Raw genomic sequence first — 23,741 nt, 5'->3', positions numbered from 1 at the left:
CTGTTAGCGCAGAATGGTATTAGAGACCAAGGCTAGGTATGCTTATGCTAATGAAGTGTCTCTGCTTCTTGGATCTTTCGTAAGACTGAACTAGGAAAAAATATACGTACACACACACACAAATATATATATATATATATATATATATACACACATAAACAAAACTATGTGTATATATAAATGTGCATACACTAATATATACACATGGGTTAATGATATGGGTTTAATTTTAAGTTTTTTTCATTGTAATTATAATTGAGAAGCTATCATAGCAACATTTATAAAGTTCTGAATAAAGGCAATGAAATCACAATCCACACAGACTACTCATACAATTTTCACGTTCCCTTTGAGTCAATAGCTATTTTAAAAGGTCATGCTGTGAAATAGGTTTTTTTGTCTTTTTCCACTTAACATGTTGTAAGCATCTGTGAATTACTATATCAATTTTACAATCTTCATTCTAAATTGCTCTACTACATGTCATTAGCAGATTCTACCATTCTATTGCTGGACATTTAGGTTATTTTTAATATTTTGCTATTATAAAAAACTCTGAAGTGAACATTTTTATGCATATACCTTTTCTAATTGACTTTCTTATTTGTTTGCTTATTTATTGGAAGATTTCCCAGAAGTAGGAATACCAGTTCCCACAGGTAGGTATGTTTTGATGGGTTTGATATGTTTTGGCACACAGATTTAATCAGACATTTACCGAAGTCCATACCAGAATTGGATATACAGAGATGAAAAATATGTAGTCCTTGCCAAGGAAGGAACTGAAAGTCTAATGGAAGATAGATAAATTCTCTAAAAATGACGATTTGATAAAAATAGAGTAAGAGTATGCCTAAACCAGGTTAGGAATAAGTGGCTCAGGAAAGCCTTCCAGAAGTAGAGCTATATATCTTGAGGGATTCCTTTGTGGAGCCTTACAGGACTAGGGTTATTCCAGTGTGAAAGAAAGTGTAGAAATCTGCCACAGAAAACATTTTAAACATAATCATTGGAGTGTAATGAAACAGAAGTCATAAAGAACCTGCATGTTCAAGGAAATTCGGGTAGTTTGTGTGATTTGCTGCTACGTGGCTTTGGAGGAGTTGAAAAGTTCAGCCTGATCAAGTGGATAGAGGTTAAACTATGAAGGGCCTTGTGTGTCACCTTTATATTGATGCAATTGAAAAATCTTAAACCTGTGAGTAAAATGATCAGATTTATATTTTAGAAACTCACTTTAACAAGGATACTGGAGAACAGATTAGAAAATGTGAGAGCAGGGGTGCCTGGGTGGCTCACTTGGTTAAGCGTGACTCTTAATTTCATCTCAGGTCATGATCTCATCGTTGGTGGGTTCGAGCCCCGCATCCGGCTCTCATAGCATGGGAGCCTGCTTGGGATTCTCTCTCTTCTCTCCCCCACTCGGGCTTTCTCTCTCAAAATAAATAAGTAAACTTAAAAATTTTTTAAAAAAAGAAAGCAAGAGAAAGAAAATGTGAGAGCAGTGGTCAGATCCTCCAGAAACTATTGTGGTATCCAGGCAAGCAATAAATAGTACTTGAATGAAAGAAGTAGAAATGGGAGTGAAATGAAGTTCGAAAGGGATTGGATTTATTTATTCAGTATTAATATGTAGGTATTTCTAGGTAACTATTTTTAGCACCTCTTCTGTGTCATGTGTTGTGCAAGGTACTGAGCATATAAGTGGGGTGACAAAATAGTCACAGTTCTTGTGGTGTGGTCTAGTGAGAGAAACAATGTGTAAGTTAATAGTCATACAAATTACAACTGTGATAAGTACTGTAACAGAAAAATACAGATGCAATGAAAGCATACACCACGGAGACCTACCTAACACTGGAGGTTTAAGCAAGGCTTTCCTAAGGTCGGACAGTTAAGCCAAGGCTTAGGAATTAGCTAGGACAAAAAGGAAGAACATTCTAAGCAAAGGAAGAACATATGGTAATATCCTGAGCAGGAAGGACTGGTACATTCAATGCCCATATGGCTAGAGCGGAGTAAGTAAAGATGGAAGAAGTTGGAAGATAAGACTAAAGAGGAGGTTTAGGAGGCTTTATATATGGAGAAGAGCAAGAAGGAGGTATGTCACAGGACTCCTAGGTTTCTGGTGTGGGCAGCTGAGTAGCTGTGGGTGCCATTTCCTGAGATAAGGAAACTAGGTTTGATGGATTTTGATATATGAAGTATTGATTTTGAGATGTCTGTGGGCTAAGTACATCCTCCCCATCCTCACTTTATAGATAACTACATATTAGGATTGGATTTTATTTAGAAGTCTGGAATTTAGGGGAAAACTTTGCTTTGCCTGTTGTCTATAGATTTACTAGTTGATCAATTGTAGATGGTAGTTTAAACTATGGGATTGGATGAGGTCACTGAGATATGCAGAATGATAAAAAGGTTCAACACAGAATCTTGGAGATCATTGTTTGGTAGCTACACAAAAAATACACAGGAAAAAATTCACTATAAATATTAAAGACATGACAAACTGAAAAATATTTTTAACCTATAAAGCAGATAATGGGTTAATATCCTCAATGTATGAAGAGATAAGTCTTTAAGAAAGATAGAGGGGCGCCTGGGTAACTCAGTTGGTTAAGCAGCCAACTCTTAACTCTTAATTTTGGCTGAGAGTACGATCTCTTCTCATTCCAAGAGAATGCTTAGGATTCTCTCTCTCCCGGTCTCTCTGCCCCTACCCTGCTCACTCACTCACTCTCTCTCTCAAAAATAAATAAATAAACATTAAAAAAAGAAAAGAAAAATTGAACAGTTAACAAATACAGTTAACAGAAGAAAAACAACAAAAAAAAAGTATTTGTAAAAGCAAAACTTGGAAGTGAAAGAAGAGATTTGTAAGTTTTCACTATCTCATTGTTATGGAATTACTTTTTAAAATCAACAATTGAGGTGTGCCTGGGTGGCTCAGTTGGTTAAGTGTCTACTTGGGCTCAGATCATGATCTCATGGCTCGGTAATGATCTCATAGTTCGTGGGTTCGAGCCCTGCATTAGGCTCTGCGCTGACAGCTCAGAGCCTGGGGCCTGCTTCACATTCTGTCTCCCCCTCTCTCTCTGCCTTTACCCCACTTGCAAGCACTCTCTCTCTCTCAAAAATAAACATTTAAAAAAAATCAATAATTGAGGATGTTGTTAAGAGACTGGAGGGTGCTGATGGATGGATGGGTCACACAATTCTTATAAATCTGCTTTTTAAAAACATTTGCTTCTCTTGTTCATAAAGAATTAGATCCCATTTGTTACCATGAGTTTAGTGTTGTGATCATAGTCATAAACTTGAGAGCTATGGAGAATCCAACTAGATGATCTTAAGGTATCCAAAGATGCAAAACAAACTAGTGATGAAAGTTAGCTACAATCTTAGTGGCGGATGGAAGATTTAAATTATATGTAATTTGAATCTGGGAGTCATGTCTGTAAGATCACCCCTTTTGGGGGGGCTCTGATAATTAACTTCAGTGCCTGGGATGGTAATCCTAACTTGCTTGAGGTGACAGTTTTTACCAGTAAGTCATAGTTTTAACCCCAGGAAGATATAAATTAAATGTAGAATGATTTATTAAATCAAGCATATAGTATTATAGCTTAGGAATGATCTATGTATTTTAAGTTCTTGTAATGTTTAAGAAAATTAGGCAAATATCTATTTCAATTAAAAAATCATATTATGAGTGAGTATTATGGAAGTAGAACAGATTCATACATATTTTCAACTCTGATTTAAGGTTGTGGAGGTATAAAGGCTTTTTCCCCCCATATGAAGAATTGTTTTGCTTCCATATTCTTGGGCACAGAGTATGTGACTGAACTAAAATTCATTTACAATTAATAATGATTAATATTTACTGAAGAAGTATGAATTCCCCCACCCCCTTTACCAATAAGGATACCTGGAAAAAGGATAAATCCACTTATTTCAGTTGCCTACCTTTTAAAATTGTGTGAACCTGCTGTCTTTAGATGAAATATTAAATGCAGAGTTTTAGAATATTGTTTTTAAAATAATAGAGTCATAGAATCATATCAGTTAAAGCATACCTCTTTGTAAAAGCTGCTACCCATTGTCAGAGTGCCCCCTGCAGCTACTGAGTATAAACTCATAACCACCTACGTGTGATAACTCTTTAAATATGACCACTAGTAGGGCTCCCGGCTGGCTCAGTCGGAAGAGCATGTGACTCTTGACCTCAGAGTCAGGGCATGAGTTCTACATGTTGGGTGTAGAGATTACTAAAAAAAAAAAAACTAAATAAACTTAAAAAAAAGTAAATGGTTATGCTGCAGTTTAACAGAGCCCCTCTCAAAAAGTGACACACCTAGAACAGTAAATCCTATACCATATATGGTCTGAAATATACTAAGCATTAGTTAAGTTTTTGTCCTAGCCATTAAAATGTTGATATTTGGGGAACAATATAATAATAAAAAGGACTTGTAAATAATAGAGATGGATCTATTGATCCTTTATCAAAAGAAAATTGAAGGGTTTTAATAAAATAAACTTTACGTTGAGTAAAAACTTTAAAAAATTATAACTCATGACCTTCTCAGAGACTTTATTGACTTGGGGTGAGCCTTGGCCTACAAGTTGAGGAGGACAGGGAGCCAGGAATTTATTAGCATTCATTTCTTATTTTTAGTACACAGAAGTAAAATTGAGACCCTCTCTGGTCTCTTGGAGATATGACTGAGAACGTGTGATGAGTTCTCTGTGACAATTGAGCCTCACGCTACATTTCTATTCTTAATATGTAAAACATTATTTCTTTCATGTGGTACAAATCTATAGGGAAATGAGGAGAAAAAATACAGCATTCTTTTTTGGCAAAGAAATGCTTATGTGTTTAAAACAAATTAACTTTTTAAGGCAGCTCTGAAGAAGTAATTTATTTTAAATAGGTGAACAGTTTACAGCTCTTGTGGGAACACTTTTTCCTCACTTTTCTTCATCATAGGATTAGACCCTATGTTTTTAATTTAAGTCCTTTAATTTTTGCTGTTAACATTTAATTTACTTGATGACCCTATACTGTTAACTTTTGGCCCTGTGAACTCAGGATGGTATATATAGAGCATACACCTAATTTTAAAGAAACTCTTAAAGAAACATAAGAGGTTTGAAGTATCATGCGTACTAATTTTTTTTCCTTTTTAGAGGATGTATTTTATAAACATAGGTTTTTTTTTTTAAACCATTAGATGTTTATGCAATTGGCAGAACAACTCAAAGCTCATGTGACTTAACTGCAATATTTTTAATAAACTGCAAAACTACTCATACTATACTATGGCAGATACAAAACTTTTTCCTGACAAGAAATTCTTGTAGCATGTGACTACATCTAATGATCCTCCCATCTATCTTTATACTCCTATTTCCTTTAAAAGGAAAGGAATATAAAACTGAAAGTTCCTAAAGTTTAATCCTTTAGACGTAGAAAATGTTAGTACATACAGTTGTTAATTATGATAAAGTTCAAAGCTTCTTCTAAATCACTTGATATAAAAATGCTTTGTGAATAACTTTTATTTGCTCTTGAAACTAGACCTGTGGACTCTCTTTTGAAAAATCCTCCCCCCACTACAAAATACATGTGCATTAAAGAATATTAAAAAAATCAGGAATGATTTGGAAGGCATTGCTTGTGAAGACCCCTTAACAATATACTACTTTCCTCCCTCCTTTCCCAGTTGACAAAGGAAGGCTCTACATTTGTTTTTTGTGTCTTGGTATTATTGAAGTACATTCATTTAGCATTATTAAATACTATACTTTGTTTCTCTCCTTCAGGAAAATTGCAGTTTTTTTGTGGAATAGATGGTTCCATCTCTCGGGCATCAGAAAGCAAAGCAGAAAAGATTTGGGGAGGCAGCGGGACCCCTCTGATCCACCTAGGCCATACTATTCTTACTCCAAGAGTAGCTACAAGGATGCCTTTGCTTTCATCATTTTGGGAGCATAGATAGGGTGATGGTGTCAGTGACAGGATAAGAATAAAAGGAAGCTCAGTTTATAGAGAAAACTCGGTTTGTTAGTTTATCTAATTCCTGATTTGGTTTATGTATATAGCTATGTGTGTGGTACAGGTTTTAAAGAATTTCTGATGAACTAACAAGGTATAAAATTGTATTTTGTTATTTAAAATTAATATGAATCCTATTATTTATCCAATGGTTTAATATGCAGCTTAATAATTATTATGGTTATCTTTAAGTATGCCATGTTTACCTTATTCAAAAGTGAACAGATAGTAAAGCAACAACTGCTGTGTGATAAACACTTAGGTATAGGAGTATAAACAAGGTTTCTGATCTTGGAATAGTGGAGGCTACTTATGTTTCTGTATAAGCCTTCTTAGTTTGCTAATAAGGTAACATGGTTGTAATTTCATAATTTATTTTATTTTTTGAGAGAGAGAGTATGAGCGGGGGGGTGGGGTGGGCAGAGAGAGTGGGAGACGCAGAATTTGAAGCAGGCTCCAGGCTCTGAGCTGTCAGCACACAGCCCGATGCGGGGCTCAAAATCACCAAGAGTGAGATCATGACCTGAGCCAAAGTCAGATGCTTAACTGACTGAGCCATCCAGGTGCCCCTGTAATTTCATAATTTAAATACTAGGGGAAATGTTGTAAAATGTGTTCTAGTTATTTAAGTAAATGGAAGTAGTTTTGTGTGGTTTTACAGTCATGGGGGGAGATAATGACATTTTGGACTAGGGAAGTAATGGGATAGAGATGAGGAGGAATCTATAATGACTGCCTGGTTCCTCACTTGGTTGTAGAGTACAACAGTGGTATAATTAACCAGCATAGAGGCAAATGGAGGAAGGCTGGGGATTTTGGTTTATGTGTATGTGTGTATAAGGGCGTGGAATAGAAAACTGGGAAAGGGGAAGGAGGTAAGACGTTCAGTGAAGACATATTTAATATGGAAGACTGTCACTGGGATATCCATATAGAGAAGTTCAGTAGGGAGCTCAGCATGTGCATCTGAAGCTTAAGAGAAAGGCTGGGGCTAGAAGTGGAGTCACTAAGAAGTGACCACTCAGAAGTGGATGTTGAAATTTGGGAGGAACTGGATGCCATTCCTCATAGAGACTGAATATAGTGAGAGGAAATGAGAACTAACATTATTAGGTGGGCAGAGTAAGAGAAGGCAGCAAAAAAAATATATTAAGAATAACTAGCAGAAGGATGGAAGGGGACACCAACGGAGCTCAATGTTCTAGAAGCCAATGGGAGAGAGGATTCAGGAAAAAAGGAGTTATGATTATCAGAATATAAAGACAGGTCAAGTAAATTGAAACAGATCATGGGATTTGGCAATTTTGTCATTAGTAACGTTTGCTAGTATGCTTTCAATACATTCATTGATGGTGGCAGAATTCTGTGTTGGGTTGAAAATTATTTTAAATTGAGAAAAATTACAGCAGATTTATACTATTTCAAGGCTCTTCATTTCTTCTTGAAAACAGAAATAAAGGATCATTGTAGGGAGTAGTTTATAGAATTGAGGAGGAGATTTTACAGTGAAGAGAGTTTAATATTTATAAAATGTGGGGAGAGTCAGCAGACAGAAGAGATTAGAAAGAAGGAGGAATAAAGGTAAAGAAAGATCTATAGGAGATTAGGGAATGTGGGATCAGGTGTGCAGTAAAGGAGTTGACCTGGAAGAAAAGGATACTTCCTCTGAGATTAGAAGGAAGGAGGTGAAGACAATTAAATGTATAACTTATAAATGTGGAGCAAGAAGGTTAGGAGGTATGTAGCTTATAGTTTTGATTTTTTTTTTTCTGGTAAAGGAGACATAAAAGATAAGGGCATAGGGGAAGTAGCAAGTTGGAGTTGAAATAAGGTGGCATAAAATATATGTCCTAAGGAATGGGAGAGGGAATTAGCCAGGGGCAAGGTTATTAGCAGGAGAGACTGATGTATCTGGGAAACTAAGCTAGATAGGAAAAGATATGAAGCTATGCTGGAGACAGTGGTCTGAAAAAAAGAAAAGGGAACGGTTGAGGAACAGAGGTTAAAATAAGGTAAGAAAGCAAGTGTTTAGAGAGGAAGGGAGTGAAAAAATTGGAATGATAGGTGGTGTGGTCACAGATCAAGAATATTGGAGTCTAAGGTTGTGGAACAATTTCTTGATGATCAGAAGGTTGAAGGTGTGGCTCTGGGTATGGATCACTGAATGAAATGGTTGTAAGCTGGTGGAGTCAGAATTTAAGGTTGTTGTTGGATAGGTTGTCCATATGGACACTGAACTGGCACATGATGGCAGGAAATGCAGGGGAGACAGATACTGAAAGCCAAGTGCCAAAGTCCACTATAAATAAGAGAGAGTGACTGGGCAATAAAGTAATGGGAATGAAACAGAGGAATAAAAAGTTTCCAAGATTGTTCATTATAGCCTTTTTCTCTCTCACAAATTAAGAGTCATGAGGGCAAGGACTATGTCTTACATAATATTGCAAATATTTGTTGATTAATGGATAAACAAATGATGACCTCATCATTTTGAACAAATATTCATGTTGAATTAGTATTTTTGGAAACTTTGGGTTTTTCTTATTACAAGCAGTTGATACTAAAGAATATACAACAAGATGAGCAAGATGTAGAAAAAAAATTAATAATCCAAAGCCAGAAATAACCACTGTTAGCCCCTTTTATTAAATTTTCATACCTGTTTGTTGTTTATCCTGGCAATAAATATTCAGCTATAATATCCTTTAATGGCTAAGTAAGTATTCCACATAAAATAAGGATATACCATAATTTAAGTAGTATCTTATTTGGGGATATTATATGTGTTTTTTTCTCTGTTTTTAAAAGGGACAATCTAACAGTTAAATTTTTGCTTTATTTCCTTAGGATGCAGTCTTAGAAGTGGATTTTCTGGTAGGGTCTTCATAGCCAGCTTATTTTTCTTTGTTTTAGGCCTATTTCTAACAGACTTGTTATGTGTATTCTTATTCAATTCTGGATTGGATTCAGAAAATTGGACAGTGTTGCAGGTACTGAATGACGTGTTGCAGGTACTGAATGACGTGTAGGCATGCTGATATCCACAAAAGTAAGAACTGGTAAGTAAAAGTCCTTCACAGGAATAATAATAGGTTTTTTTTTTAGCTTATTTATTTATTTTGAGAGAGTGCATGTGTGGGGGGGGGTGGGAAGGGCAGAGAGAGAGGAAGAGAAAGAATCCCAAGCAGGCTCTGCCCTGTCAGAGCAGAGCCCGACATGGGGCTTGATCCCATAACCCATGAGATCATGACCTAAGCTGAAATCAAGAGTCGGACACTTAACTGACCGAACCACCCAGGCGCCCCAATGATGGGTATTTTAAAAACTTGGAATTAAGTTTACTTTTCATGAGCACAATAAGAAATGATTCATGAGCTGAATAACAGGATATAGTGGTCAATTCAGAAATGCATATTCAAATTAAATAAAAACCTCTATGAATAACCTACATATTTGTTGACAGCATCCAATTTTAGGAGAGGTTTTAATAAATCATGAATAATCAAGTTCACAGCTTCTCAAACTTTTTCATAAAAGTGTGGTTAATAGTAGAGAAAAGTGAATAATTGCCTTAGAATGCTTGATCCCACACTAGAATTTTCTTCAGTTTCTTGTCTTAAATTTAATATAAAGGTTGCGTTATATACCATAGAAGCCCTATGTTTAGTGTAAATGTGCTTATAAATTTTTTTAAAATCTTGGAATATAAAATTGATATCTAAGAAGATGCCCCATGTTTATTCAGTGGCTTTTAACACCCTGGCATACCATAAGTTTCCTTTGTCCTAAACTGGACTTTTAGAGGCAAGGTTCTAGGTTATTTATGGTTGTACAATATGCTCCTCCTTTTCAGTTTTCTCTTTTATAGTTTAGCCCAGGCTATTTATAATAGTGTATGGTAGGGAGTAGATTAATTGGTGATTACTCACTTTGAACCTGAGAGTGTTGGAAAGACTGAAAATTCACAGAATGAAAATTTAATATCATATCCAACAGACTACACTTCAAGAATGTTAAAGAAAGTCATTCAGACAGAATGGAAATGATACCGGATGGAAATACAGATCTACACAGAGGAATGATGAGCACTGGAAAAGGTAACTACATGGCCAAATATGTAAGTTTTTTTTCCCCATTTAATTCTCTTTTAAGATAACGATTTAAACAAAAACAATAGCAATGTATTATGGGATTTATAATATGCATTAGTAAATATATGTCAATAATAGCATAAAGACCAGGAGGAGAAAAATAGAAATACGATATTATAAGGTTCCTTCATTATATGTGAAGTGGTATAAATTTACTTGAAAGTAAATTGTGATAAATTAAATATGTAGACTATAAACCCTAAAGCAACCAGTAGAATAATAACAGAACAGTTATGGCTTATAAGCCAAAAGGACAAAAAATGGAATCATAAAAAAGTACTCAATCCAGGGGCGCCTGGGTGGCTCAGTTGGTTAAGCGTCCAACTTTTGGTTTCGGGTCAGGTCGTGATCTCACAGTTTGTGAGTTCGAGTCTTGTGTCATGCTTAGTGCTGACAGGATTCTCTCTCTCTTTCTTTCTCTTCCCCTTCCCTGCTTTTCTCTCTCTCTCTCTCTCTCTCTCTCAACAGAAATAAACTTAAAAAAAAAAAGTACTCAATCCAAAAGAAGGCAGAAAAAGGAGAAAAGGAGCAATGAACAGATGGAACACAGAACAAATGGAACAAATAGAAGTTAGCAAGATGAGGGGGTGCCTGGGTTGGTTGAGTGTCTGACTCTTGATCTTGGCTCAGGTCATAATCTCATGGTTCGTGGGATACAGCCCCATGTTGGGCTCTGTGTTGGCAGTGTGTAGCCTGCTTGGAATTCTCTCTCTCTCCCTCTCTCTCTTTCCCTCCCTTGCTCATGCTCTTTCTCTCTCAAAATAAAAAAATAAAACATTAAAAAAAAAAAAGAAGAAAATAGCAAGATGATAGGCTTAAATTTAATTATGTCAATAATCACACTAAATGTAAATGATCTAAAAATCCCAATCAAAGAGTACAGACTGTCAGGTTGGATAGCAAGAAAGACCCAGCACACTTTGTATATAGAGATACAAAAATGTTAAGAATGAAAGGATGATAAAAGATATACTATTAGTCAAAAGAAACTGGTGGAGCTGTATTAACATAGTAAAAACAAAGTAAGATTTCAGAGCAAAGGGTATAACCGGGGTAAAGAAAGTCATTTCATAACAATAAAGAAGTCAGTTAATTAGGAGGATGTGATAATCCTAAATGTTTATGCCCCAAATGATAAAAGGTCCAAAGTATGTGAAGCAAAAACTGATAGAACTGTAAGCAGAAACAGACAAATCTATAATTATAGCCAGAGATTTTAATAATTGCTTCAATAATTAAATAATTCCATAATAATTAAATTATTATTATTAAATAATAATCCTCTTAAATAGTTGCTAGGACAAGTTGAAACATAGCAAGGACATAATAAACTCAACACTAGAACATTCCACAAACAGAAGAATACACGTTCTCTTCAAAAAGAGTACATGAAACATTTACCCAAAGAGACCATATTCTTGGTTAGGGGTTAGCAAAGTATGACTATGGGACCAAATCTAGCTTGGTTTTATATGGCCTATGAACTAAGAATGGTTTTCACATTTTGAAAGGTTTCTTAAAAAAGAAAAAATATGTAACAGAAGAGACTGTGTGTGACCCATAAAGCTTAAACTATTTACTGTCTGATCCTTTATAGAAAAAGTTTGCCAGTCTCTGTTTTAGACCATAAAATATGTCTCAATGTATTTTAGAGGATTTAAGTCATGCAAACTATGTCCTTTCACCACAATGGAATTAAATTAGAAATCAATAGCAGAAAGCTAACTGGTCCCCAATATTTGGAAATCCCCAAATATTTGGAAAGTAAATCACATGCTTCTGTGTAACAACCCACTGATTAAAGAAGAAATCCAAGGTGAAATTAGAAAGTATTTTGACCTGAATGAAAATAAAAATACAACGTATCTTAATTTATACCAATGAACTGCCTACATTAAAAAATACAAAAAAATCTCAAAGCAACAACCTAACTTCCACCGTAAGAAACTAGAAAAGAACAAATCAAACACAGAGAAGCCAAAGAAATGAAATAATAAAGATGAAGGTGGAAATTAATGAAATAGAAAACAAAGATTAATTGAGAATATCTAAGGAATCAAAGCCTGGTTGTTTGAGATCAGTAAAGTTGATAAACCTTTGGCTAGACTGGTTAGGGGAAAAAAAAATGAGAAGACACTTATCAGGAATACCAATGTCAGAAATGAGAGAGGTGACATCATTACAAATTCTACAGATATTTAGAGGATAATAAAGAAATATTATGAACAACTTTAGGCAAAGAAAAAAAAAATTAACAACTTAGATGAAATGGCCAAATTCCCTGAAAGACATAAACTACCAAAGCTGACTGAAGAAGAAATATATAACCCGAATGGTTATATATTTATTTCCCCAAAATTGAACTTTTAGTTTAAAACATTCCTGTAAGAAAAATTCTGGTCCATAGGATTTTACTAGTGAATCCTTACAATATTTAGAGAGAAAAAAAAACAAAACAAAACAACCAATCGCTGTAAACTCTTTCACAAAAGTAAAGAGAAAGGAATGTTTTCAGGCTTATTCTGGAGGCCAACATTACCCTGATACCCAAGCCACACAAAGACATTACAAGAAAAGAAAACTCTGGACAATTTCCCTCATGAACACAGGTGTAAAAAATTCCAGACAAAATTTTATTAAATCCAACAATATATAAAAAGGATAATATTTTAAGTGGGTGGGATTTATTCCAAGAGTATAAGATTGGTTTAACATTCAAAAATCAATCATTATAACTCACCACATTAATCTAAAAAAGAAAAGCTGATCATCTCAATAGGTGCAGAAAAAACATCGGACAAAATCCAATATTCATTCCCAATTTAAAAACTCAGCAAACTTAGAATGCAAGGGTACTTCTTCAACCACATAAAGTGCATTTATAGAAAACCTACAGATAATCTCATGCCTATCGGCGAAAGACTGCATGCTTTTCCTGTAACTTCAGGACAACAGAGTAATATCTGTTCTTACCACTTTTATTCAACATTGGAGGTTCTGCCATGCAATCAGGCAAGAAAAGAAAAAAAAAACATATTCGTATTGGAAAGGAAGAAATAAAACTGACATAGTCATCCATCTGTTCCGTTTGGTGGAATCTACAAAACTTACTAGAACTAATAGGTAAATGTAGCAAAATTGCAGGATACAAGATAAATATATAATAATTTGTATTTCTACATTCTAGCAACAAACAACTGAAAATGGAAATACAAAAAATATATAGCCTTTACAATAGCATAAAAAATATGAAATACTAAGGAATAAATCTGATAAAAGGCACAAAGGACCTATACACTAAAGACTGCAAATATGGTTAGAGAAAGTAAAGACAACTTAAATAATTGGACAGATTTTCCTGGCTCAGTGGGTTCATATCATTAACATGTCAGCTCTCCTTAAATTGATATGTAGGTTCAACACTATCCAAATCAAAATCCCAGTAGGTTGAAAGGAAGGAAGGAAGGAAGGAAGGAAGGAAGGAAGGAAGGAAGGAAGGAAGGAAGGAAGAAAGAAACTTACAAGCTGATTCTAAAATTCATATAGAAATGCAAAGATGTAGAATAGCCCAGGTAACTTTGATAACAAGAACAAAGTTGGAGGACTGACACTACCTGATTTTAAGACTTATTAAATATCTACAGTAATCAAAACAGAGTGATATTAGTGTAAAAATAGACAAATAGATTAATGTAACAGAATGTAGAGTCCAGAAATAGACCCACATATATAAGGACAACAGGTTTTTGACAAAGTGCAAAGGTAATTCAATGAATAAAGAATAGTTTGTTTTTAACAAATTGTGCTTAGAAGAACTGGATATCCATATATAAAAACAGGAACTTTGATTTACATCTCAAACCTTGTATAAATTTACCCCAAATTGATCACAGACCTAAATATAAAGCTTAAAATTACTGTTAAATTTCTGGAAGAGGAGGGTCTGGGTGGCTCAGTTGGTTGAGCGTCCAACTTTGGCTCAGATCATGATCTCACAGCTCATGAGTTGGAGCCGCACGTCGGGCTCTGTGCGGACAACTCAGGGCCTGGAGCCTGCTTTGGATTCTGTGTCTCCCTCTCTCTTTGCCCCTCCCCTGCTTGCTCTGTCTCTCTCTGTCTCTCAAAATTAAATAAACTTAAAAAAAAATTTTTTTTAATTTCTGGAAGAAAGCGTAAGAAAATTTTTGTGACTCCGAGTTAGACAAAGATTTTTTAGATGTGACAATAAAAGTCACAATCTATGAATGAACAAATTGAGAGATTGGACTTAGTCAATTTTTACAAACTTCTATTCTTTAAAATACACTGCTAAAGAAGACAAGCCCCAGCCTGAGAGAAATATTTGCAAAGCATGTAATAAAGAATTTGTATCAAGAATGTAACAAACTCTCAGGGTGCCTGGTTGGTTCAGTTGTAGAGTATTTGACTCTTAATCTCGGGGTCATGAGTTCAAGCCCCACGTTGGGCATAGATATGACTTAAAAAATAAATAAAGATGGGGTGCCTGGGTGACTCAGTCGGTTGAATGCCTGACTGTGGCTCAGGTCATGATCTCACGGTCTGTGAGTTCGAGCCCCGCATCAGGGTCTGTGCTGACAGCTCAGAGCCTGGAGCCTGCTTTGGATTCTGTGTTTCCCTCTCTCTCTACCTCTTCCCTGCTCACACTTTGTCTTGCTCTCTCTCAAAAATAAATAAAAACATTAAAAAAAATTTTTTTAAATGAAAGAAACTCTCAAACTCTCAAAACTCAACAATGAGAAAACAAGTCTCAAAAAATGGGCAAAGGACTTGGACAGTAACTTCACCAAGCAGATACCCAGATAGCAAATAGGTACCTGAAAAGATGTTCCAACTTTATTAACCTCATTAGTCTGAGGGAAACAGAATAAAAACCATGATGGAGAAACTGGATATCCATATACAAAAAATGTATACATATCTATTAGAACAGCTAAAATGAAAAGTGTTGTTAAGGATATGGAGGAATTAGAACTTTGATATACTCCTCTAATAGGGATGTAAAAGGATATAATCAGTTTGAAACAGTTTGGCAGTTTCTTGAAAAGTTAAACATATACCAATATATGACCCATTTCATTGTAGGTACTTCCCCAAGAAAATAAAGCATATGTTCCTATAGACATCTGTATATGAATATTCATAGTTGCTTTATTTTTAACAATCTCGAATTTGAAACAAGTCAAATGTCTATTAACAGATAAATTGTGATATATTCTTACAATGTAATACTCAGCATCAAAAGGTAATGAAGTATTGTTATATACAACAACATGGATGAATCTAAAAACGATATTCTAAGTGACGAAAGGCAGAAAATATAAAATTCTAGAAAATGCAAACTAATCTATTAGGACAAAACGGAGACGGCCCAGTGGTTGCTTGGGGAGAGAGGAGAGGGATTTTAAAAAGGCAAGGGAAATTCTCAGGGTTGATGGATATGTTCACTCTTATTCTGGTGACGGTTTCACAGGGGTATAGATGTTAAAACTTAGCAGTTGTATAGTTATCAATTATATGCATGTTAAAAGTTATTAGTTGTACACCTTAAGTAGGTGCAGTTTATTGAATATCAGTTCTACCTTAGTAAAGTTTTATTAAGCTTAATACATTTAAAAATATATCTATAAAATAAGGGAAAATGGGGCGCCTGGGTGGCTCAGTCGGTTAAGCGTCCGACTTCGGCTCAGGTCACGATCTCGCGGTCCGTGGGTTCGAGCCCCGCGTCAGGCTCTGGGCTGATGGCTCAGAGCCTGGAGCCTGCTTCCGATTCTGTGTCTCCCTCTCTCTCTGCCCCTCCCCCGTTCATGCTCTGCCTCTCTCTGTCTCAAAAATAAATAAAAACGTTAAAAAAAATTAAAAAAAAAAATAAAATAAAATAAGGGAAAATAACTTCAATTGAAATATAAAAGGGAATTAACATTTATTAGAAACATACTAAGGGGCAAGTACTAGGTAGGTGCTTTAAATAAGAATTACAGTATACATAAATATATCATTTTCTATGTGCACTTTAAATACATTAAGATGTTGAGGCCACTTGGATGGCTCAGTTGGTTGAGCCACTTACTCATGATTTCGTCTCAGATCATGATCCCAGGGTTGTGGATCAAGCCTTGCATTGGGCTTGGGGCCTGCTTAAGATTCTCTCTCCCTCTGCCCCTTTCCCCCATTCCCGTGGTCTCCCTCTCTCTCTCAAAAAAAAAAAAAAAATTAAATATATTAAGGTTTGTTAAGTCCTCACAACCCTTTGGGGTATAGGGACTATTATTATCCTCATTTTATAGATGAGGAAAAGGAGGCATTAAGTCACAAAACTTCTGAGTGAGGGAGCTGAAATTTGAACCTGGGAAATCTTATTTTAATAGATCTTCATGACATCAATAAGGGTACAACGTTTTAGTTCCAGTTTACAAAATGAGAGAACTGTGACTCACAAAGGCAGTAAATTTTCCAGGGTCGCAGAATTTGTAAGTAATGTCAAGATTTAAACTCAAATTTGTTTTATTCCAAAATTATATACTCTTCGATACTAGATTGCTTGCACTTAGATTTGTGGTTAAATAGCAGGCCTGATGCTATAATCCTAGTGATAACTCAGACTATGTGATCCACTTCTCCCATACCCCTTTTACCACTCAATGTGTTGTCTGGCATGTTTGTTGACTATAGATTAGAATATCTATTTCTATCTCTATCTCTATACAGCATCAATAAGCAAGTAAGAGCTCAAAAATTATTGTTGCTTTGTCTTGACAATTCCATTTTCGATATTCATAGTAACTGTTTCTCTTGAAACTAAGAGATTGAATGTGTGACTTTGAAGGATCTTTTCAGGCTAATATTAAAGCCAGTAACTTGTCTATGCACTTCCATAAGTAGAATTAAACAGATGATGTGTTCTTATATCCCTAAAATTGAACTGGAGGAATTTCTTTTACTTTTCCATGATATCTTCCTTTTCCTGTGAGTGAGTGAGTGAGTGTGTGTTTTAGATTATGGTTACTAGAGTGGGAGATATGGTTTGATATGTGGTCAAGTGGCCCCCAACGAGACTTTCTTGGTTAAAGTCATGAGAGTAAGCAAGAATGCAGGAACATTTGTAAATTGCTAAATAAAGTATTCCATTATACTGAACAGAATTCAAAAGGCATAAAACTTTTACAATAAAAATATTTTTTTAGGTGAATTTTGGAGTCAGTATGGTATTAGTTAAGAAAAGTGGCATTGGAATCAGATGTGAACTCAAATCCTCGTTCTGCCTACTTACTATCTAGGTTACCTTGAAGATATAACTTAACTTGGGTCTCAGTTTTGCCTATCTGTGAGATGGGTAATACCTCATTGAGTTTTTGTGTGTTAAATGAGATAATAAATATGTGAGCACATAACACAGTATCCAACATACAGAAAGTACTCTAATAAATGTTCTACTATTAGCTACTATGAAGGTACTTCTATATAAATATAGGAATTCAAAGCCATATCTGATTAGATAATTATTAAATGATGAAATTATTTTATGATATAATCTCCTGTGTACAGAAAATATATCAAATAGATTACAAAAATCCTGAGTTCAGGGAGTATTGAACCTGATCCTTTCCTATTTAAAGAAACATGTAGCCTAGCACATTCTAAAATTGAACCCTCTTTAAAGGTGAGTTTCTATTCACGTGGTTCCATAGCCAAGATTTGCTTTGGAAATGGAAATTCACGTTGACCCTGACAGTTTTACATAAAACAAACTCCAGGGGCACCTGGGTAACTCAGTCGGTTACATGTCCAACTTTGGCTCAGGTCATGATCTCCCAGTTTGTGAGTTTGAGCCCCGTGTCAGGCTCTGTGCTGACAGCTCAGAGCTTGGAGCCTGCTTTGGATTCTGTGTCTCCCTCTCTTTCTGTCCCTCCCTGCTCGCACTCTGTCTTCTCTCTCTCCCTCAAAAATAAACAAACATTAAAAAAATATTTTTAAAACTCCAAATTTAACTTTTAAATAGTTTGAATGACTTGTCCTAATGTATATTTTATATTCTATATTTTTTGAAGCCATGGCCTTTATACAAAGGTACACAGTCAAAAGTTGCAGATACTTATTTTGTTTGTTTTATCTTAAGGCACATAATGTGTATAAGTTGGCTAGGAGGACATTCAGTTAAAAATTCATAACTTCCAGGGTCGCCTGGGTGGCTCAGTCAGCTCAGGTCATGATCTCAAGGTTCATGAGTTCAAGCCCCATATCATGCTCTCTGCTGTCAGCGTGGAGCCTGCCTCAGATCCTCTGCCCCCTTCTCTCTCTCTGCCTCTCCCCTGCTCCCACTCTCTTTCTCAAAAAATAAACTTAAAAAAAATGCAGAACTTCCAATGAGATAATCCAGTAAGAATAAATCTTTCAATTTTATTCATTCATTTTATTATACTCCCTCACTAAGGGGTCAGTCAAAATGAAGAGTCGATATTTAATAAAGGACAGCTTTATCTGACCTGAAGGAAAGAGTTCCAAAGATAGATCACCTTCTTTGAAATTGCTTTGAAATTGATACCTCATCTTAGAGTCAAAGTTCATACATAGCCATTTGATCTTCTTCACTGCATTTCCTCATTAGTCCATTGAGTTTCCATCAATTTCTATATGATGATGACTTACACATGTACAGTAACAGGCCCAACAGCTGCTCAAGAAAGCTTGAGCCCTCTGTCTTGTGACATCCCATTTAGATCTGACATTAAGTTCATTTTTTTCCCTTCAAGCTATTTCTTCCAAATTTCTTAGTTATTCTTGTTGACAACACAAATTTTCGGACCTTCAAACTTAAAATCTTATGTTCATTTCTTTATTTTCTTCTCCCATAGGTAAACAAGTGTTAAATTTGTTACTTCTTATAGTTGCTTCTTTATTATATACTTCAGACCTGTATCTTTTCATTTTTAAAACTGCCCATTTAATCCAAAGCTCTTAAGTGTCTAGTTTGTGTTCTAGGCTCTTGTATTATACTGCATTGCATTACATTGCCTTGCTTGTATTACATTACAGCCTCTTGGTATTTTCCCTAGTCCCCATCCTGTCTTACTCCTTTTCCCACTAGCATATACAAACTCTGTAGAGAAGTATTTCTAGGTGAATAAAGAACACCTGATTGACTAAAAAAAAGGAATTTAAATAGAATCTCCTTTCAGTGATTCCACCTACAAGGAAAGGAGGAGAACAGAGCCTTCAGGAATTGAATCACAACCTAGACATCTACTGAATGGGAGAGTGTTGCTAGGAAGAGACATTATATATAATAACCACTGGAAAGATAAAAGGAGATATGAAATTCAACTTTTTGCTTTCTTTCCCTTTTTGCTTTTCACATAGTTCAGTTGGGAATCTTTCTAGGTACAGTATGTATTTTGTTTGTGTTAGTCTGGTCATTATAAAGTTATCTAGGAAGCTAGGAGAGCTGACCAGCCGAAGGGAAAAAAAGCAGTCTATTCTGACTACACTGACCAAAGGAGTTCAATTCATCTTTCTCCCATTTAGAAAACATCCTAGCATCTAAGGCCTTCTACTATAAGCCCATTACTAGTTCTTTTCCTTTCTCTTTCTTTCATTTCTCTCTACTCTCATATTTGTGTCGACTGTTTCTATCCAGTTGTCACACCTTGGACATGCAGTTCCTGGGCCTGCCCTGCAGTAGTTCTGCGGACTGCTCTATCTCTAGTGCCTTCAACAGTGCCTAGCACGTAGCACATAGTGAGCACTCAATACGTGTTGGATGAATGAATCAATGGTTGGTTATCTTTTCTCTCTGGCAATCCAAATCCACTACAGCTTTAAAAACTCTACATGAAATTTGCCTATTTCAGTAAACTTCTATCCATTATCAATCTAGTTTTTAAATCACTTCATTTTCCATATCCCCTTAGCAATTATTTATAGTTTGCATTTGATTCATATACTATGTTTCTTTTCAAACACTCCCACATCCTTTCTACCTATGTTATATTTTCAATTAAAATATATCAAATTTTACATATCGGATATGCTGCTCGACAGTGCCTCATGTGCTGTAGAAAGCAAGACACTCGGTAGGTGGGCCGGCTACCTCCGTAAAAGGAGGACATTCTCTAGATCATTGTGATCATCCTTGAAAGGGAGTTTAGATACATAGATAAGTTCTGTTTTTTGCTATTTCACTATATATTGTGTGACCTTGAGTAAAATCATTCCTTTAGTGCTTAGTTTAAGAACAAATTAAGAAACTGTTTCCAAAGCAAAAACATTTTAAAGTTACGGAAGAATCTACATGTTGGTACATTTCTCCAGAAATATTTAATGTAATATAAAAGTTCTAGCTGGTCAGGACACCTGGGTGGCTTAGTCGGTTAAGCATCTGACTTCAGCTCAGGTCATGATCTCATGGTTCATGAGTTTGAGCCCCGCATTGGGCTTGCTGCTGTCAGCACAGAGCCTGCTTTGGATTCTCTGTTCCCCTCCCCCCCCCCCCCCCCCGCCGCCCATCCCCTACTTGCATTCTTTCTCTGTCTCTCTCAAAATAAATAAATAAACTTAAAAAAAAAAAGTTCTGGCTAGTCAATTTGAATCTTTTCTTGTAATTTCCAGAGATGTCCATGCAGCAAAGAAACTGAAACAGTATTATGTAGAAAATATCACCAACCATAGAAAGACCCCTAATGTCTTCATTGAGAAGAACCAAAGATAACATCCTGATTTTTGCAGTACTCAAGCTACTCCTTAGTTGTCTCATGAAGGAATTAATGTAGTAGAACACATTCAAGGAATTGCTGAGGTCAGAATAAGAATGTGGAAAGTGAAGTGATGAATCACTGGGTTCTACTCCTGAAACCAATACTACACTGTATGCTAACTAACTTAATTTAAATAAATTAAAAAAACAAAATGAGATACCTTAAACAAATGTACAAAGTGTAAGAGTATTTTCTATAATGGATTTTTAAAGAGTTAAATTAAGAGTCATATACTCTCTGGCCTCTTTCTCCATCTACACTGTCTTCTGGCAATAATAAATTTGGGCAACCTATACAAAACAATTTCTAAGGACGCAGTAGCAGTTTCTGCTTCATTCCCATTTCCTCCTCTGTAAAAGAGGGTTAATCAGACATTAACATGAAAATATGGGGGGAAGAAAAATACCAAACCAAAGAACTGAGTTTTAGTTCTACTGACATTTATATATCACACTTCCTGTTTATGATTTCAGAAACGCAGCCATGCAGTGCTTCTATTAAAAACTGAGTGATTAAGAACAGTTTCAGGGTTACAATGACAACTTATCCAAAGGAAAAAAAACTCACTAAACTTACTATTGCCTTCATCGGTGGAATTGCTATCTTTGTTGTGTAAAAAGTTAAATATTTTTCAAACATTATTTACTAATAGTGTAGTTAAAGGGGAGCTTGGTGGTCTTTTGTCCCTAAAACAAGTAATTAGACATGAGTCTTCGTTCTAAATTTGACTAATTAATGGAATAGGAAAACCAAGCCAAACCCCAACTAATATATACCTATAGGTATGTATAGGTGCAAGTATGTATGTATGTATATGTGTGTGTGTGTGTGTATATATATATATATATATATATATATATATATATATATACACACATATATATATATGTAATAATTGCAAAAATTTGCTTTTTTTCCCCTCTTAGATTTCAGCTGCCAGTTGGTTATTGTTAGGCAGTAATTAACAGTCCCACCTGCAGGAGGGAAAGGGTAGAGGTGAATGCAATTCTTTTTTTTGTTTGTTTTTTTTTTTTGTTTTTTTTTAAAAATTTTTTTTTTTTCAACGTTTATTTATTTTTGGGACAGAGAGAGACAGAGCATGAACGGGGGATGGGCAGAGAGAGAGGGAGACACAGAATCGGAAACAGGCTCCAGGCTCCGAGCCATCAGCCCAGAGCCTGACGCGGGGCTTGAACTCACGGACTGCGAGATCGTGACCTGGCTGAAGTCGGACGCTTAACCGACTGCGCCACCCAGGCGCCCCATGAATGCAATTCTTAAAGCCCCTTTCTTTCATGGTTTGTTCTGTCTGAAGCTAATCACGTGTTTATTTTTTAGTGTCTACTTCAGATTTTGTGTGTGGAGGTGTGTGTGTGCGCAGAGAGAGAGAGCACCCAAGTGAGCAATAACTCTTACCTAGACATCCAAATCCATGTTCTCATTTCTTGTTGGCCACAAAGATAAACTTGTTCCCAGCTTCCCTTGCAGTTGGGTGTAGGCATGTGACCAAGTTAGAGCCAATGGAATAAGAACAGCAGTTCTGTGTACTACTTTTTAGTCTCCTAAAAATACTCGCCTTCTAACAGACTGTCATAGACAAGACCCTCCAGGAGGCCTTGGAAGTTTGGTACTGAAAGCCTAGTTACTGGAAAACCTTGGAAACTAAGTACTGAACTACTTGTCTGTTTTAGCAAGAACCTTGTTTATTTTAGCAAATATAATTGGAGCCATTATACATTTGGGTGTTGATCTGTTATGGCAATTAGCCTACCCTAATTAATGTAATACATAAAACTTGTATTTACAGTGTCCCTGTGATGCATGACTCCAGCGGGTGGGCACTATTTACATTGTAATGTATGTAAATGGCATTTCCTGAAGCAGGATTAAGAAGCTACAGGTATATATACATATGGATATCCATATGTGCGTGTGTGTGTGTGTGTGTGTGTGTGTATGAATATATATATATGAATATATATATATGAATATACATATATATATAATAAAATAAATTTTCACCCTAGGAGTTATGCAATACTTAGTTCTGCCAAACTAACTCCAACTTCTCTCTTGGATTTTACTGCACACAAGCATCGATTTGTGATTGATGATGAGGGAAAATGTATACTTAGGATACAAATCAGATCTCTTTCTTAGATTTGTTCAACTGTTACTATATAGTGTTCTTATAACCTAATAAATACCTCTGGTATGCATTAGGCTGAAAGAGTGTTAGGATCCCCTGCCTACCCCCACCCACTCCAAGCTTACTGCTATGAGTAACAAAAACTTTTCTGATTTACTTTTCTCATTTGTAAGACAAGAGTTGGATTGTGTAACCTCAAAGGTCACTAAAATTCTATTGATGACTGTAATGTCCATAGCTATTGGTAGAAATAATCATTCATGTGAGTATTGGTTTGGATTCCAAATTCATTCTATAGAGATCGTTAAAAGTAACTTGAAGTTTTAAAAAAAGGTATGTAAGTTGCACCAGTTCACAAAGACCCATATCAGAAGTTTCACTCTTCCCTGAACAAAAACTATTAAGTTGAAAAGGTGTTTAACTCAGAACATTTTTTAGGGTAATTTTAAAGTCGTGTGTCACCTGATCCCTTTGCTCATGGGGGGAGAAGTACCAACACTAGTGCAGAATGTGAGATCTACTGAAATAATGTACCATATTGCAAAAAAAAAAAAAAAAAAAAAAAGTAGACAACTAAATAGCAGATTGTGTAGTTGTTCACTGAA

General features: G+C 35.6%; 1 long non-coding RNA gene across 1 annotated transcript in view; it reads left to right on the top strand.

Annotated features, from left to right (window-relative positions):
• The first annotated feature begins 6,567 nt into the window (after positions 1-6,567).
• The window catches only part of LOC123597068, a 29,858-nt gene continuing 12,684 nt past the window's right edge, over positions 6,568-23,741 (top strand). The window contains exons 1-2 of the long non-coding RNA XR_006711942.1: positions 6,568-9,126; positions 10,064-10,164. This is a non-coding gene — a long non-coding RNA (uncharacterized LOC123597068). The remainder of the gene's footprint in view (positions 9,127-10,063; positions 10,165-23,741) is intronic.

This window comes from Leopardus geoffroyi, chromosome A1 (genome assembly GCF_018350155.1).
Source record: "Leopardus geoffroyi isolate Oge1 chromosome A1, O.geoffroyi_Oge1_pat1.0, whole genome shotgun sequence".
Lineage (NCBI taxonomy): Eukaryota > Metazoa > Chordata > Mammalia > Carnivora > Felidae > Leopardus > Leopardus geoffroyi.
The sequence above is the reverse complement of the archived record's forward strand: the minus strand, read 5'-3'. Positions and strand labels throughout refer to the sequence as shown.